The sequence below is a fragment of the Balaenoptera ricei genome, chromosome 9 (assembly GCF_028023285.1).
Source record: "Balaenoptera ricei isolate mBalRic1 chromosome 9, mBalRic1.hap2, whole genome shotgun sequence".
In the NCBI taxonomy this organism is placed as follows: Eukaryota; Metazoa; Chordata; class Mammalia; order Artiodactyla; family Balaenopteridae; genus Balaenoptera; species Balaenoptera ricei.
This window is the reverse complement of record NC_082647.1, coordinates 112096430-112110598: the sequence shown is the minus strand read 5'-3', so window position 1 is coordinate 112110598 and position 14169 is coordinate 112096430. Positions and strand designations below refer to the sequence as shown.

Below are 14169 nucleotides of genomic sequence, written 5' to 3'. Positions count from 1 at the left end.
CGTGAGGATGAAGGAGGCTGGCCAACACAAGGAAGTTAAAACACAGGGACGTTCCCACCCAAGTGCCGACATCGTGCTTTCAAACCACAGACACACAGGAAAGGTCTGGCAACAGCTCAGCAGTGACACCCTGGCCCCAGCCAGGAAGGCATCTCCCGCGGTAGCCTGTCCACCAGCAGACCCTCGGGGCTCCACAGGTGGAGAGCGTGGCCCGGGACGGGGCACTCAGGTCTCAGGAAGAGCTTCCCAACTGGACGCCACCACGAAAACCGACAAAACTTACCCAGAACATATGAATGGGCCCAGACCCCACCTGGTGCTCAAGTCCAGGGTCAAGCAGAACCAAGGGGACTACCAGTCCTCACCATGGGGCTTCCAGGGGACGCCAAGCAAGCCCGAAGATGGGTTACCCAGAGGAAGCCTGTCCAAGGCCACACAGGACGGAAATGCAGCTAGATGAAGGGACTGCCTCCCTGGAAAAGGGAGGACACTTCTCCCCAAAACTAGCCCAGAGTCACAGGGCAGTGAGGGGCAAGACACACACACACACACACAGTAACTGACCAGATGACAGACGGAAAATACCCACTCTCCATAACTGACGTGTATACATGCATGCAGTAGTTCAGTCCTTCGACCAGCCCTATAACATAAACTAAAGAATATCACCACCCCTCCGTGAGAGAAATAAAAGGCCTGGGTGAATGGAAACATACTAAGTTCCTAAACGGGAAGATAAAAAGCATCACAAAGATTTTGATTCTCTTCAAAGTAATTAATTTAAAAAATAAAATTAATTTTGTCAATGAAAGGCAGTATCCATCTGAAGTCATGAAAACTGACAACATAAAATAATAAATGGTAAGACGGCCCATTACAGAGCATTAAGGGAGAATATTGCTCCCATCCCAGAGAAAGACACTGTAAAGCACAAGTAATTAAAACAGCGCAGTGCTGGGATTTCTATGCTAGCATCTATCACAAAGGGCTGGGCTTACAGATATGAGTGTTACAATTGCATTAGAGCAGCACATGCTATCCTAACCGGAGACTGAGTCCGAATCACCAGGCTTCCACAACTGGCACACACAGGACCCGTGGGACTGGAATCCCTGGGCACCCCCTGCTCCCTGACTCCTCTGACGAGGTCACCCAAGATGAAGGTAACACCGTGATGACTGCAGAGATGGCCATGACCCTTGACCAACCACCTCGTATACATCAGATACCTCACCAAATGCCCTACGACCTCCCATGTCAGAGGTTCCCAAAGATTAGGAGTAAATGCATGTGAGGCACATAATGAGACACACATAAATGAGTGGTTCTTAACTAGGAATAACTAAATATTGTCAATTCTTTAAGGCAGAATTATCACCCCATTGGACGGATGGAGAAACCAAGCCCAGGAGACAACATAGTACCCGCCTAGGTCACACGGAAGAGCCGAGATTTGGATCCACAGATGTTTGAATCCACCCCACCTGCTTTATTATCTTGTTGATAAAATATCATTTGTGTGATAAGAAAAGAGAATAGACACCTTTTGCACTTATTTGTAAGGCTGTTCTTCATTTTTGTGTTTTCCAATTCCATTGTTCGGAGCAGAGTTGGTTTTTTTTTTCTTTTAGAGAAAAAAACAGCCAAAAGGAAGAGCCTGAAATTCAAAGCACAGAGGAAAACTGGAGGGGGTGGGCGTAGGGGGTGGAGGGGATACCCTGCTTGCAGGTGACTAAGATTTCAGTGACGAGCCGTAAAACAAGGAGCCCTTTTAACCTGATAACAGGCACCTACCAGGCACCTCCTGCGGGCATGTGGCCAACACGAGGAAGAGGCACCAACACCCTCCCCATTAAATTAGGGCAGGAAGCCCACGGTCACAGTATTAGCCACAACTGTTTTGAGGTTCTAGACAATACAGTGAGATAAGGAACAGAAGTGTGGTGTAAACGTTGACTAGAAAAAGATAATAAGCCTGGCATTATTTACAGACAAAATGTTGGACAACTGGCTGGAAAATGTTAGCGCTCCCATGAGCACCTAATAAGGTGGCGATGCCAGAGCCCACACATCCACAGCTCTTCTGGACGAGGCTCCAAGACGATGAGAACTTCTAACGGGAGAAGAGTGTCATCCACAGACGCAACAGAAGCCACCTACTTAAGAAATATGTACCATCCGGAGAAAGTCACGGTCCGAAAGGATACACGCACCCCAATGCTCACTGCAGGGCTGTTTACAATAGCCAAGACGTGGAAGCCACCTAAGTGTCCATCGACAGAGGAATGGATAAAGAAGATGTGGTACATATATATATGCAATGGAATATTACTCAGCCATAAAAAAGAATGAAATAATGCCATTTGCAGCAACATGGATGGACCCAGAGATTAACCTACTAAGTAAGTCAGAGAGAGAAAGACAAATATCATATATCACTTACATGCGGAATCTTAAAAAAAATGATACAAATGAACTTACAGAACAGAAACAGAGGGGCTTCCCTGGTGGCTTAGCGGTTAAGAATCCGCCTGCCAATGCAGGGGACACGGGTTGGAGCCCTGGTCTGGGAAGATCCCACATGCCGCGGAGCAACTAGGCCCATGAGCCACAAACTACTGAGCCTGCGCTCTAGAGCCCAAGCTCACTGCAACTAGAGAAAGCCTGCGTGCAGCAACAAAGACCCAACGCAGCCTAAAGTAAATAAAATAAATAAATTAAAACAAAAAAAATAAAAAAAATAAAAACAGAAACAGAGAACGAACTCATGGTTATGGGGTCAGGGGTGGGGGAAGGATAGGGGGGGATATACTGGGAGTTTAGGACTGACATGTGCACGCTGCTATATTTAAAATGGATAACCAACAAAGCCCTACTGTAGAGCACAGGGAACTCTGCTCAATACTCTGTAACAACCTAAAATGGGAGAACAACTTGAAAAAGAATAGATACATATACGTATAACTGAGTCACTTTACTGTACACCTGAAACTAACACAACATCGTTAATCAACTAGACTCCAATATAAAATAAAAATTAAAAAAAAAAAGAAAAGAAATACATACCAGACCCTTGGAAGAAAGCAAAAGGTTGAGTGAGGAACCTGAGAGACACCTGCAGGACATGAAGGTAGAAATGCACCACTTTTCTGGGGAGGGAAGCCCACTCCCCCGCCAGTGAATAGCAGACCAGGACCGCCCCCCCACAATGAACACCCCAGTTGGCCGGGGGCCCCGCCCACTGACACACAGGCAGCAGCAGACACAGGTCCAGAGCCCAGGAAGGAGTCTGGGTGAGGCGAATGACAACATAAGAACAAGAACTACGATCGTTCACACTCAACAAGACACAGTGGAGCCCTCACCTGCCACCAATCCTGATGGATTAATGGCAAACATGATAAAACAGCCCAAGAGGAAATCTGGAAGAATAATGTTACAAAACCTGGGTGAGGAAGAGCTTTTAAGCCAGATTCTTCACCGCGAGGCCAGGAAGGAGAAATCAGCTCCTTTACAGCAGAAGACCCTCTGTGCAAAGTCCAAAGACGCGCAAAAAGCCTCAGGAGAAACTACTATCAACGCAGGCAGCAACCTGCACTCAGTAAATCTCTCGTTTATTAAAATAACATAGGATGAGCAGCCCAACGTAAGAACAGGGAGAGGACAGAAGCAAACAATTCGCACACGTGGAACACTCAACTTCACAAGTAACCATGGAAACATAAATTATAATAGCCACAAATGAGCCACAAATTTTGATGCATCTGATTGCTGAAAAATTTAAAAACTGGGATGATCCCCGAGAGCTGGGGATGGCCTGGGAGCAGGGAGGCTCTCCTGAGTCGTAGGTGGGGTTCCCTGAACAGGCTCTGGGGGGACAACGGGGCAGCATTCCCTAAGCTTCAGTCTTAGGAGCGGGAATCCCACTTCTCGTAACTGATCCTCACCCGCACGTGTATGACAGGAGAGCTGGAAACAACCCAGACACCCCTGCTCAATACCACCCCCTGCAGCTCCCAGCAACGGCTCCCACCAGGCACGCACGCGGAACCCGGGGTGCCTCCGGCCTTCCTTCCTCTCACACCTCCCGCCCGTGCAGCCCACCAGGCCACTTAATTTTGGCAGGAGAAGCATCTGAAATCCATCCACTGCCTTCCAACACCAGGCCACCACTCCCATCTCACCTGGACCCGGCTCCCAGCACCCGCTGAATCTTCACCCCCTCTCAAGCCAGCAGTGGGCTTCACACACACCCCAACGCCCACCGACAGCCGCCAGCCCAGACCCGGGGGCCCTGCGTCCCCTTCAGGCTCCCAGGGAGCGCTGACCCAAGATCCACCCTGCCCACCGGCCTCCCCCAGGTCCTGCCGCTCCCCTCCTTGTGGCCCTTGCATGTTCTGTGTCCTCTGTTAGGGGTGACCCCACCTTTCTTCCTCCTCCCCTTGAAACTGAGTCCCAATAAAACCAAATTCCCCCGCCAAGTTTTTGATTAACCCCTCTATCCAAAACGTTATTCTCTTTCTTGGTGTGTACCTGTTCCCCTCAAGATTGAGGAGTTACAAAGACAAGGGGGGACTCAAACCGAGCAGGACCCTTCGGGGACCTCCCGGGTACAAAAGCCCCTCTATGTCCCCGTTCCTTGTTTGTAGAAAAAGACTTTAGTCTCCTAGGGCTTCCCTGAGTTCCAAAGAGCAGACTCAAGCAATTACTAATTAGGGAAGGGAGGAGATACAGAAACAAAGGAAAAGCCGGCCAGCGAGAAAAGTAATGACAATAGTTTATCAATAAAACTGAGTCCTAGCTCCTTCTCAAGGGATAAACGTTAACAATCTGATGCATATCTTTGAGTTGTTCTGCAGAAACTAAGACCCCCCCCCACCCCCCAGGCAGAGGATGGTGACTACATGCTGAGCAAAAGCGAAGACCCCAGACTGGCTGGAACCAGAAGGCTGGTGCTGAAGATTCCTGTCACCTCACCACCAACCAATCAGAAGCTGCAACCCTCACCCCGAATGCGACCCTTGAAAACCCCTTCCCTGAAAGCCATCCAGGAGTTTGGGTCTTTTGAGTGCGAGCTGCCCATTCTCCTTACTTGGTGCCTGCAATATAAACGCTGTCCTTTCCTTCACCACAACCCACTGTCTGTTGATGGGCTTTGCTGCACTCAGGCGAGCGGGCCTGAGTTCAGTTTGGTAACACCCTCCCCACATCCTCTCCACCCCGTCCCAGCCCTGGGACCCCGCCGGTCCTGCAAACACACCCAGGGGTGCTGGGACTGCTTTCCTGCTACTGACACTGTGTCTGTGTCCCCACCAAGGAGACACTCTGCAGCCGGGGACCATATCTGTCCTGGACACTGTAACATCCTCAGCTCTCGGCAAAGGCCAAGGGTTCAAAGCTTTGTTGAGCACATGAAAACACACCCCAGTGGGAGCCTGGTGACAGTCTTCCAGGGCAGGGATTCTCTGGGCTGGTAGGCGAACCCCATGAAGTGAGGGCCTGGCTCAGCCCCAGGGAGCAGCCTGCCTCCTCCAAGGCCTCAACTTCTCAACCCTGTGATGAGAATGAAACAGTCCCAAGGTCACTAGAGGACTGAATGCAACTCCTACAAGTGCTCCTCACAAGGCAGAGGCAGCACTTGACAAAGGGTGACGAGTAGATGGAGGAGGGAAAGGGCTAAGGGCTAAGGCAATGCTCACGTAAAAAGGAGGAGAGTAACAAACATGCATGGGCCTGTCCAGGAATTTGACAGAAAAAGACCCAGAAGAATCCTGAACAATTCTGACCAGCGGGAGGCCGCCAGGATGAACAGAGAGCGAGAGAAACTCTACTCTACTCTGCAGACTTCTGGGTTGGAGTTTTCACAATAAGGAATGAGAATTCCTTATGTAGAATTAACATTTATCTTTCTAGGAAGAACTGTAGTCAAGGTTCAGACCAGTGGTCCTGCCTGCTTCTCCTCGCTCCCTGCCCCACACCCTGGCTCTCCTAGCGGTCTCCCTCCCTCTGCTCTGGCAGCCGATTCTCCCGCCCATTCTAGGAATTCCAGAGAATTCCTGCCCTCTCCCTCCAACAATGAGGCCATTAAGTGCTTCCGGGAGGTCACATGAATAGATCTCATGGGTCCTTTGTACATGCTGTTTCTAGAAATGCAAAGTATTTGCCTCTATTTTCTTTTCTTTTTCTTTCTTTTGCACTTTCTTTCTTCCCTGAGAGGTTAAAAAAAAAAACAGGATAACAAGGAAAGTAAGTGTAGACGCTATAGCTCATGGAGAAAGCACTCGATTTATTGTTCAGGCAGCAACCGTTTTACATGAAGAAGGCTCGGCCAACAGCTGGTTAGGATTTCTCCCCTCCTCACTGAATAAATTGACAGGAAACAGAGTCAATCTGGTTCCGAAGCTTTATCGCCACTCTGCAAACAGCCCGTTATCAACATTCGCCAAGTCACAGGGTGCACCCTGGAGTCCACTATCCCCCCAGCTTGAGACTTTCTATTTTCAAAGAGAAACATCTTTTCTTCCTCTGGATCGTTCAGTACATGCAATAAGTCATGACAGTGGGTTCTAGGTTTCCAGGATAAGGTATTACAAGCTGGCCCCTCAACTCAGAAGTCGAGATTTGAGGAAGGATCACAGACACCTAGGATTTACCCAAAGCAGAAATGCTCGGAAAACGATGACCAGCGGCTCTGAAATGCACTACTACACGTGGTGGGCAGATCTGGTGGGGCTGAACACTGAGCCAGTGTGTAGGCATACTCGAAACTACCATATTTAACAATTTCATCTACTGTTATTACTTTTATAACATCTAACAGTATGAATCTTTAATGACTTTTCATTGTCTCTGTGTGACGAGTTCCTCTTCATCCCTGCTCTGCTCTGTCAGCAGCTTCCCGCTGGCCCGTCAGCCCTCCCAGTGGCCAGAACCCAGCACAGCCCAGCCCGCTCCCAATGCTCCGTCCACAAGGACACCTGAATCCTGAAGGGGCGGTACAGGCAGGAATGGGACCCCCGAAAGGCTGTTATTGGTTGCACTGCTGTGTGCCCCCAAATCCACATGCTGAACCCCAAACCTCCAATGTGATGGTGTTAGGAGGTGGGGCCTTTGGGAGTTCACTGAGTGAGATGACGTCATGAGGGTAGGGTCTCCATAATGGGATTAGGACCCCTGGAGGAAGAGCCCAGATGTAACGTACAACATGTTTAATATAATCAGCATTGCTGGGCTTCCCTGGTGGCGCAGTGGTTGAGAATCTGCCTGCTAATGCAGGGGACACGGGTTCGAGCCCTGGTCTGGGAAGATCCCACATGCCACGGAGCAGCTGGGCCCGTGAGCCACAACTACTGAGCCTGAGCGTCTGGAGCCTGTGCCCCGCAACGGGAGGGGCCGCGATAGTGAAAGGCCCGCGCACCGCGATGAAGAGCGGTCCCTGCACCGCGATGAAGAGTGGCCCCCACTTGCCGCAACTAGAGAAAGCCCTCGCACGAACCGAAGACCCAACACAGCCAAAAATAAATAAATAAATAAATAAAGTAGCTATAAAATTAACAAAAAATAAATAAATAAAATAAATAAAGTGAATTTAAAAAAGCAAAGTGTTTTTTAAAAAAAAAAAAATCAGCATTGCTCATGTTATGGACAAAGTTGACAGAGCAAACCCTAAGAGTTCTCATGATAAGGGAAAAGTACTTTTTTTTTTTTCCCTTTTACTTTGTCTCTATATGAGACGACTGGATGTTCACTAAACATACTGTGGTCATTTCACAATGGCTGTCGGCCAGATCGTGACGCTGTACACCTTACGCGTCTACGGCGCCGCATGTCAATTACATCTCAGTAAAGCTGGAAGGAAGCAAAGAAGAGACCAGAGAGCCAGTGTGTACCGTACGTCCACCATGGCAGGAGACTGAGAAGACAGCGTCCGCAAACCAGAAAGAGGCCCTCGCCAGACACTGAATCTGCCGGTGGCCTTGATCTCGGCTGTGCAGCCTCCAACGCTGTGGGAGGGGAGTGTGTGTTGCTTAAGCCCCAGCTGTGCGACAGCAGCCCCCCAGACTAGACACCCCGCCCACGTCCCCCAGCACAGCTGCTCAGGAGGGACGGGAAAGGCTCATCTGCTGCTCCGTGACCCCACAGCCCGGCCCAGACTCCCTCAGGCACCGCCCACGGGCGACAGGCTCTCCTCTCCCATGGGGCCCCTCACCCGGGACACGCGGGCTGCTCCCCGGCAAGCAGGAGGTTCTGGTCGGGCGCGTGAGCCGGCCTCCGGTCTTCTGGGTCCACGTCCACCGGGCCCACGGATGTCACGGCGTGGCAGCCACCACGAGCAGCCCCGCCCGCTGACCCCGCAGCCCTCGGCCACGCCACAGGCACGGCTCAGGCCCCCAGGAACGGCTAGTGCGCGGTTCTATCAGAGTCACCTCCCAGATCCTACCTACCAGTGAGCCCACCCGGACGGGGCCCGACCACCCTGCTCCGGCCCGGTCATCAGGTCAAGTCATCAACCTGTTCACAATGCAGCCTGCGGCGGGGCTGAAGCCTTGGCCAACGGGGGGACCGGGCAGAGCAGACCCTCCTGCCACTCACTGCACCTTTCCATCCTTGCCCATCCACCCTCTGCGCCCTTGTCATGTACCAGTGACCCCGTTCCGTGTGCCTGGGACTGGGGAGACTGGCCCGTGAGCCGCAGAACCCCTGGGGCATTCCCAACCTCAGGCTCCTGCTCTGCGTGAAGAGGGCCTCAGACGCGCACCTGTGGAGTGAGGGTTTATCTGGGTAAAACAGTGTTGGGTTTTCCAAACTGCAGACACAGCGGCCACACCACCCACGCCCAGCTTGCATCCTCTCCTCGCCCGGCACTTGCTCCCAGCGACTTAGGAATGGCTGTGCCAGGACAACGCAGGCACGGAGTGAAGCTGGGGCCCTTCTCCTTCACATTAAGTGAAGGAGACAACCTGCAATAGTACGAACGGCCTGTAGTACGAAAAGCCAATGTGGGGGGCTGGAAATCCTAGCTCAGGTAGTTAATTCTGTTTTTACCCGGCTGCAGCCATTTGTGTAGAAAGGGTGAAGACTCACACTGCTACCTCGACCCCCAAATAAATCTGTTTAGAATCGATTCCCCCTGAAGGCAGAGCATGTTCTTTCTATGCCAGTTCTGTCGCTGAAGACGGCGCACCACCCCAAGTCTCTCATCAACCCAGGAGTTCACAGCCGACCGCCGAATGCTTGGTGCCACCTTCCTTAACCACCTTTTCACACGCTCACCCGGGCCCTGAAATTCGTGATTTTTCTCCTGAATTCTCCTGAATCCAACTCCCCCAACATGTATGGAGTGCTCACTGTGTTCTCGACCTTAGCACTGAGAGTTACAGAACCATCAGAATATGGTCCCTAACCTTGTTTTTAGGGCGATCCATGCAAGATTCAGGTGTGTGGCCAAATCACCGTCAAGACCCTGGAACGATAACGTGAGAAGAGAAACAGCTTGCGGCACGCGTGCCCAATCGTTGCCTTTATCGATTCTGCAAAAACAGCACTCACACGCTGAAACACCTTCTAAATGAACTTGTTCTCAGCTATCCAGCAGGGGACCCTCAGCTGTTGATAATCCCCACGGGGACCAGCCCTAAACAAGCACTAACTTCTTTAGGAATCCTAGCCATTCACACATCACTGACCAAAGATCAGGTCCCCCCCCCCCCCTCCTGTCTGGGAAAGTTTGCCCCTCGGAACAGAGGCAAAGGAAAGGGAACAGGGGGAGCTTATTCACCAGTGAGATGGCGACTGGGGGCCTGGCGTCCCAAGCACATCACTCTGAAGCCCACCTCTGCATTCAGGTGAGTGCACCTCAGAATATTTACTGTTCCTCACGTGGACAGAGTCTGAGGGGCGAGGCCGGCTCTCCCACTGCAAAGCTAATTCAGACTTCAGTTCCAGCATCAAAATTCACACTTCGCATCTCATTCTCCTTCTCCCGGTGATGTGAACTATTAAAATAGTCACAACAGACTCACTTCAAACGGTCTCCTATAAAGATTACTAAATCTTGTTAGAATTCTATTGTCTGCCATGGCTGTGACGCCAAATGCTCAGAAAAGGTCAGCCATCACTCCACACAGGGGGCTTCATGGGAGGAAAGACAGTATCAAGACTCAAGAAGGAATCTTTCATTGTGACCAAAACCACTTGCGTTAGCTACTGGAACAGGCTTCTTTGCAAATATAGATTCCATGTTCCTCCCAGCCCTTGCCCTCCCCTTCACGCTTCCCAAGTTCACTGGGTGTCGACACCCCAAGGATGTGCTCTGAGGCTCTCTCACGTCACCTGGATGGTAAAGGAATAAATGAGTGTCTGGTCTCCTCCCAGTTCCTGGTGCACAGCCCCTAAAACTCCTGGGATCTCCAGAGTGGTGAGTGTCTTTTGTATGCTGATGAGGTGACAGGCAGCTGGGGGCAGGGCTGGTCACCAAAAGACAGAGGCACAGTTACAGGGTTGGAACTTGCAGCCTCCCCCTATGACCTCCAGTGGGGGAGAGGGGCTGGAGACTGAATTAATCTCAGTCTCAATTAACTCAATTAATGCAACGGCCAATGCGTTAATCAATCGTACCTACCGACTGCAACCTCCACAAAAACCCCTCAAGGACAGGGTTCAGGGAGATTCCCAGTTGGTGAACACTTTGGGGGGCTGGGAGGGGTGCACCCCACCCCCATACCTCACCTCATGTGCATTGCTCCCGTTTGGCGGTTCCCGAGCTGTGTCCCTTACAGTCCCTCGGGGTCATTTCAGGCCCTTTAACCTATGAGATCCGATCCTCCCTCCAGGCAGACGGTGTCAGAGCTGAGCTGAGTTGTAGGACACCCGGCTGGTGCCCGGACAGTCGGAGAACTGACGTCAGGAGGACAAAACCTGACATTTGGTGTCAGAAGCGTTGTGAGTAAAACCAGCTCAACCCAACAGAGGAAAAACAGGCCCCGTGGCCAAGACTGCCCTGCCCCCCACCCTGCAGGCGCTCAGGCCCTGGCCTGCGGCTCCCACCCTCACCCCGCAGGTTCTGAGGTCTCCAGGCAGCACACTGGGGCCCTTCCCGCCCCCCAGGCTGCGGGCATCCCGGGCCTCTGATCCCCCGGAAGGAAGGGGGGCAGAAGGACGAGAACGCCGGTCCCTATGCGTCCCGCGCCTTCCGCTTGTGATAAAAAGCGCCACCTCCTCTGCCTTCCTGGTCTCTGGGGGTGAACCTTCCTGGGCTCCAACGTGCTCCTGGAGGCACCTGAGACTCTTTAGACTCCCCGCCTGTAACCGTGGCCTAGGACAGGGCAGCCCACACCGGGTGACACGCGGGCAGGATGCGCTCAGCAAACGCAGCTGGACCAGACGTCGGAACTGCCCGCACTTCGCAGCCTGGACCGACGTGCAAAAAGCTTCATGTCACCCCCTGGAGGCTGATGCCCGCACCCGCTCCCCAGACCCATCTGAGCAGCGCAGGTCACCTCAGCTGACACGTGGCTCCTGGCACCATCATTTCCACTTGGCATCCATACTTAATTTAACGCCCCAAAGAGCCTGAGAATGCCAGGAGACTGAAGACCCAGGCTCCCCTTTATGTGGCCTCAATAACTCTGGACCTGGAGGCTTCAAGCCTCTCTGAGCTACAGGTGACACAACAGAAACAAGCAACCAATCAAAGGGACTGCTGGTGCCCCTGCCGGGCACTCCTCCACCTTCCCCAGGGGGGCGGGGACCCCAGCATCTTGAGCCCCTGTTCCAAAACCTCCTGCAAGACACCACGATGTGACTTGTCCTTTCCCTCTTGGTCTCTCCCGACTGCATCCTAGAGCTTCCTGACGGCCACATGACACGTGACTGATGCAGAGCTGATCCCAGGACCCCCTGCCAGACGGGAAAGGGATTTACAAAATGTAAAATGCTGTCAGTCTCATTAAACTTCTGTTGTTTGAAAAATATAGTTATTTTTTCTTAAAAGATGTTGCTTAGGTTTACATATAGAGAGTTTATTATTATTCTTTGACAGAACAATATTTTTTAAATTTCTATCTTCATTTCTAAAATGATAAATAGCAATACACAGGGCCACGTGAACAGAAGCTCTTCGGGGTCTTCTGTCACCTGTAAGAGCGTCAAGCATTCCTGAAAGCAGTCACCACGCCCAGGCCAGGCCCTGCCCACAGGGGGGACAGTCCCAGCCCCAATGCTGAGGCCCCCAGCTCTGCAGAGAGAGCCTGTCTCTCATGGGACAAGACTCACAGAGACTTCTTCTTCCCTCCTCATTTTCTTCGAAATGAGACTGAACTTCAGAACTCCGCACCCCAGACGTGGCCCCGTAAAGAGTCCCCAGCCAGAGCCCACGCAGAGGGCACTCTACTCCAGGTGCACAGGGGGACCCGGCTCGTCCCCTCTGACTGTGGCTGGTCCCTTGCTGATTCTGGCAAGATGCAAGGCTCTGAGTCACTCAGCACCTTCTTCCCTCCCCCCTCGCCCCCCCCCCCAAATAAGCCACCAAATGGGTTGCAGCAGAGGAAAATGTCACACGTCCAGTATTTCCAGTTTTCAAGCAGAGTTCTAGAACAGCCGCAGGCTGGGCGGGGCCCCCCTCCCCCGGGGAGCCGGGTGCAGACCCAGAGTGCAGGACAGCCCCGAAGGCAACAGCGACCATGTACCCCTGTCCCCAACAGCGCTGATCCCGGGGGCGCTTCCTTCCCCCGACCAGGGAGCCCACAGCCCGGGGACCACGGTGTCTCCCACCTCCTCGGGCTCCCGCCGGAGGATTACCACTCCTGGGGCTGCACCCCGCTTAAGAAGCGGAAAGAGGATCTACTGCTGACCTGAGAACGTGAGACTGACTCTTCTAAATAGGGCAAGAGCCTCTGTAATACCTGTTATCTCCAGCCTCAGGAGTCCCACCCCGCACAGAGCCAAGAGGACCAGTGCCTGCGTGCACGTCCTCACCTCGGGAAGGCCCCAGGTGACCCTGCCAGGCTTTAAAGAGTCCAGTGAACTCAAATGGCATCCGTGTGCCCTGAAAGCCGGCACTAACGGACCGGAGCCTAAGAGAGATTGCCTCGGGGATGGAGATCCATGCAGGAGGCCTCCTTCGCCCTTGGAATGACCCCCAACGACCTCCAGTGTTGTGAGAAATAAAGAAAGGACAGAACTGTGAGCGTAGTGGGGCAAGAGGGGTTCCAGCCTCCATGAGGCCTCAAAACCCAAGGCCTCTGCTGCAACACGCAAAGCTACAAGGTGGCCACCTGGCCTGGAAACAAAGGTGAAATGATGTTACATCACAATACAGGGCAAAATGCACCCTTGCCTCCAGATTTAATAGCTCCTAGACCATCCTGAACCCAAGAGTCCCAGGACTGTCAAGAACACAGAATCTTTCCTGAAAAATTCCCCCAGGGAAAGGGAAATGAATCAAGACCTACTGTGTGTCAGGCACCGTGCAATGAATTTACTTACATTTTCCTTTAATGTTTACACATCCTGAGAGCAAAGAATCCACATCTTGGACAAGGTCCTTCCTCTTACTGTTAATGCAAGTTTGTGTGCCCGACACACAGTGAGGCCAAACAACTGAAACGTCGGAGTTTGGAGCAGAGTAAGGTTTACTGCAGGGCCAGGCAAGGAGACGTGGTTTTCACGTTTTCACGTGAGCTTTTCAGGCTCACGCCCTGGAAAGGCTCGAGCTCCCCAAAGGGTTTCAGCAAAGCGAGAGGGCGGGTCGTAGGGTATGGGATCAGCCTGTGCGTAATTCTCTGATTGGCTGATGGTGAGGCTACAGGACGGTGTCACAGGGGTTAACATTATCAGTCCTTAGGCTCCAGGAGACCTGGGGCTATGTGTTCAAGGTCATCAAGTAGTTCTTCCATTTGGTGGGGATAGTTTTCACATCTGCAAAACGCAGGAAATGTGCATCAAATACTATTATCTAGGTACTTCAGAGAGGAGCTAAAGCAGAGGATCTGGGGGAGGCCTGTCCCAGGAAGGCCCCATGGCGTCCTGCTAGGTTACACTACCACACACATCCCTATGCATTCGTTGGTGGAAACACACCACCTCCTCCTTCTCCCTTCCTCCTTCCGTGGTGGCATCCAGGGATACAGAGGATGATGGAGTTGGCGTCCAAAGACCTGAGAGGGCAAT

General features: G+C 52.2%; 1 protein-coding gene across 8 annotated transcripts in view; it reads right to left on the bottom strand.

Annotated features, from left to right (window-relative positions):
- GRB10 (growth factor receptor bound protein 10) overlaps positions 1-14169 on the bottom strand; it is a 216193-nt gene that overhangs the window by 184427 nt on the left and 17597 nt on the right. The gene's annotated exons all lie outside the window — the stretch shown is intronic.